The sequence below is a fragment of the Dipodomys ordii genome, unplaced genomic scaffold (genome assembly GCF_000151885.1).
Source record: "Dipodomys ordii isolate 6190 unplaced genomic scaffold, Dord_2.0 Scaffold21, whole genome shotgun sequence".
Lineage (NCBI taxonomy): Eukaryota > Metazoa > Chordata > Mammalia > Rodentia > Heteromyidae > Dipodomys > Dipodomys ordii.
This window is the reverse complement of record NW_012267237.1, coordinates 4,171,782-4,175,879: the sequence shown is the minus strand read 5'-3', so window position 1 is coordinate 4,175,879 and position 4,098 is coordinate 4,171,782. Positions and strand designations below refer to the sequence as shown.

The following is a 4,098-nucleotide window of genomic DNA, read 5'->3' as shown; positions in this document are numbered from 1 at the left end:
CGGGGCTGCTCTCCCCTTCCCCCGTGCTTCCGGGGACCCGGGCTGGGGAGGGACGGCCGGACGCCGCACACGGCCCTCACCCCGGATGGCAGGGGCCCTCGCGAACCTCGACCCCACTTCTCGTCCTGAGAGCGGTCTGAGGGGCAGCACAGGACGCACCCAGATGATTGATTCCTTCCGATCGGATGGACGTGACCCTGATGGATGATTGGTTCCTTCGAATCCGATGGACGTGACCCTGATTGATGCCTGCGAATCAAATGGATGTGACCCTGATGATTGGTTCCTTCTTATCAGATGGACGAGACCCCGAAGGGAGATTGATTCCTTTGAATCGGATGGATGTGACCCTGATTGATGATTGGCTCCTTGGGGTCAGATGTTAGTGTCCACTAGTCCGCCCACAGGTTCTGTGTGGCGGGACGAGGGCGAGCTCAGGACACGTTCCTGAGGACGGGTCGTGGGGGGAGCCAGGGGAGGGGTGGTGGGCAGAGGGGAGGTGGGCGCAAGCTGGCCGCAGATCTCTTAGAGAACGGCCGCCCCCTCCTGCAGGACTTCCCGGACGGTGACAGGGGCTCAAGTCCGCCCCCCCATCGGCCCCACTCCAGGCCCTGCCATGCGTGGAGGCTGCGCTGGACGGCAGGGGACCCCAGGAACGGAAGGCGGGCAGAGCTTGGGGCCCTGTCCAACAATGCCAGGGAGAAGCTACAGCTGCGTGGAGGCGAACCTGCCACCTCCCGAGGTCAAGGGGGACTGCAGGCCCAACCTTCCTGTTACCTACCCTTTTTAAACCTGTCCACGCTTATTATTATTTCAGTCTGGTGAAATTTCCAGTAAAAGGCTAATTCAGAGCCGATCGGAAGCCGGGAGGGCCTGACCATTTGCGTGTGTCGGGACATTGCACGGCCTGACCATTTGCGTGTGTCGGGACATTGCACGCAGATAACCCCACTGTGGTTGGTGGCTGGCTGCAGACTCATCTGGTTATGAACCCCACACGTTGTCTTTTCGTTCTTAACATCTTACATTTCCCACTGTGTTCTGAATCATTAGGATGTGTTTACCGTGAAAGGACGCGTCAGCCTCCTGTGACAGGCGGCCTCTCCTGACTGCCTGGGTTGAGATTAGGACAAGTCTAGGAAGACAGCTCACATCGCTTGTGGCAGATGGGCAGGAGGCGGCTACCTTGCCGGGTCTCCAGGAAGGACTAAGAGACAAGGGCCTCCCATGGCGTGGCTGTGCTATTTTACCCAACCCTCTCTTGTTTGATGACAAGGCAAACAAGAATTGTCTACTTGTAAAATCTTATGCATTTATATCTATTTTTGTGCTAGTCTTGAGGCTTGAACTCAGGGCCTGTGCGCTTCTCCCTGAGTTTGCTGTTTTTTCCTCAAAGCTAGTATTTTACCACTTGAGCCACAGCTCCACTTCTAGGGTTGTTTGTTTGTTTTGTTGATTTTTTTTGTTAATTGGAGATGAGAGTCTTACCTACTTTCCTACTAGGGCTGGCTTCAAAGGGTGATCCTCAGATCTCAACTTCTGGAGTAGCTAGGATTACAGGCATGAGCCACCAGCGCCCGGTTCTTATGAGTTTATTTAACATAAGGATGGTTAACATTAAAAAAAAAAGTGTCCAGGTGCTGGTGGCACACACCTGTAATCCTAGCTATTCAGGAGGCTGAGATCTGAGGATGGAGGTTCAAAGCCAGCCTGGGCATGAAAGTCCGTGAGACTCTCATCTCCAATAAACCACTCAAAAAACCAGAAGTGGCGCTGTGGCTTAAGGTAGGGCACTCACCTTGAGATGAAGGACCGTGCCCAGGCCAAGAGTTCAAGCCCCACAACCACCACCACCAACAACAACAACAAAAAGTGAAAAGCGGATACTGCAGAGGCCATCGGATCTGTGTGCTCTTATTTGACTTCCACAAAGTCTTCTCCCACCCATTTATTAGTGAAGAAGCAGTATCAAAGCGCAGCAGCTGGGCCTGCTCAACCGTACGCAAGCAGGGTGGCCTCTGTCTGCACCCACACCCCGTGGGCACAGCTGCCCAAATGCTGCCTGGGCCTAGAGGAAGCCCTCGGCAGCGGCATCACCATAACTCACAGCCGGCTCAGACACATTTTATGCCACCCCAGGCAACAATGCCCCCGGATGAGTTTGGGGAGCAGTTTACCCCAAGTCCCGGGCTGCTGTCTGCTGGCCTGTGTGTGTAGACGGAGCCCTTGCTAGGGCCATGACAATGCTTTGAATGCCCTTGCAACCCCAGAGGTTCGTGTGTTGGTGCATTGGAAGTGTAGTCCTGAGTGGTACGTGGGTTGTGATGGGTTAACAGCTGTTCACACCAGTAGCCCATCCTCCTTCAGGTGGAATAGTCAAGGGGTCCTCAAAAGAGCTGTCACCATGGCCTTTAGACTCCCAATCTACGAGCCCCTGCAACCACTTCACCGATGATCTAGTCTCAGGAAGTTCAGTGTTGTAGCAGATAACAGACTAGTGAGTGACTGAATGACTTGTGTAGATACTGACTGTGAATGGAAGGATCATAGTGCATACTGATGTGAGCTGGGAGGCCCCGTCAGGACTGGCTGACCCACAGAGCCATCCCTCTTACCCACAGAATTCAAGGCTGACCCTTGGAAAATGTCAGTTACAAAATGGAAATGGGCTGGGAAGGTGGCTCAGTGGTAGAGTGCTTGCCTTGCATGCATAAGGCTCTGGGTTCGATTCCTCAGCACCAGATAAGCAGAAAAAGCAGTAAGTGGTGCTGTGGCTCAAGTGGTAAGTGCTAGCCTTGAGCTGAATTGCTGAGGAACAGCGCCCAGGCCCAGAGTTCAGGCCCCACAACCAACAAAAACGAAAAAGAAAAAAGAAAAAAAAAACAATCTAAAGTGACAAGCAGGGAAGTGCTAGGAAGCTCTACCTACTCCACTTATGGACGCATTATGCAACACTGAAATTATAGTCGTGAAGAGCATGAGGCAGACGGGAAATGTTTGTGATTGACAAAATCACTTTAAGTGAGAAGCAGAGTGCAAGATTGTATCTTATAATGTAGCTGTAATTACATGCAGATATGGAATCCATGGAAAGGACTAGAAGGACAGTCTGAATGGCAGCAAGTCTTGTCGTAGAACAAGTAGGTCTTCTTAACTCTCCCCCGTCTCAGTCCTTTCAGACTGCTCAGGCCCCCATCAGAAGTTCACTTTAGTGGTAGGATGGGTGGTCAGGGTAGACAGGAAGGGCTTACATGGTTCACCAACTGTCCTCCTCCTACACTAGAAGATTCCAGAATGTTCTACATCCTAAGAGGGATGAAAATATATGTCCCAAACCTAACAGTAGGACACATTACATTTGGTTGTCACCATTATTGCCTTTTACTTCATTTTGGAACATTTGGAAAAGGAATGTATTGCACTTACAATGAAAAAAAGGATCAGATTCTAAAAAGTCATCACATGAATCATAAAGTGTACAGTTTTGGAATGGCCGAGCTGAGTGCGTTTAGGTAAGTGAGAAAAAAAAACTCTAAGGAGAAATCCTTTGGTCTCAACTAGTGATAGACATGGCAAAGGCTCTGCAGACAGGGCTGAAAACCAGTCCAACTTGGGAGGAGAAGAGGTAAGGTGGGAAGGAAGGAGGAAAGCGGACTGATCATCTGAGAATGGAGTCATACATGCCAGCGGCTTCCCCATCCACATTTAATCTTGTCTGGAAGAGAAAGAACTTGTTTGTTAGTTACCTCAGAGGCTGCCTTCCAATTATCCATTTCCAGCCTTTTGCTGGTTATTTGGAGAAAATATTCAGGCTTGTCTGAACTGTGATCCTCAGAGCTCAGCCTCCTGAGTAGCCAGGATTACCGGCGTGCCCCACAGCACTCAGCTTCAATTCTTTTTGTTGGTCGTGAACCCCAGTCTCACAAGGTGAATATGACATTAACCGTACTACCTGTTAACAAGACACCTGTCCCAGATTTGTTAAAGTTGGCTTTCTCTTGAACTAAGGTCACTGTCAATGTTGGAAGTCATTTTCTGTGTGGCTCTGTGACATTACAAGGTCATGGGACCAATTTTGCCACTCCTCCATTATTCATC

At 50.6% G+C, this 4,098-nt stretch overlaps 1 long non-coding RNA gene across 1 annotated transcript in view; it reads left to right on the top strand.

The window, feature by feature from the left end:
- LOC105983783 overlaps window positions 1-1,217 on the top strand; it is a 2,553-nt gene extending 1,336 nt beyond the window's left edge. Inside the window, exons 2-3 of the long non-coding RNA XR_001174961.1 lie at window positions 131-381; window positions 1,054-1,217. This is a non-coding gene — a long non-coding RNA (uncharacterized LOC105983783). The remainder of the gene's footprint in view (window positions 1-130; window positions 382-1,053) is intronic.
- The last annotated feature ends 2,881 nt before the right edge of the window (window positions 1,218-4,098 follow it).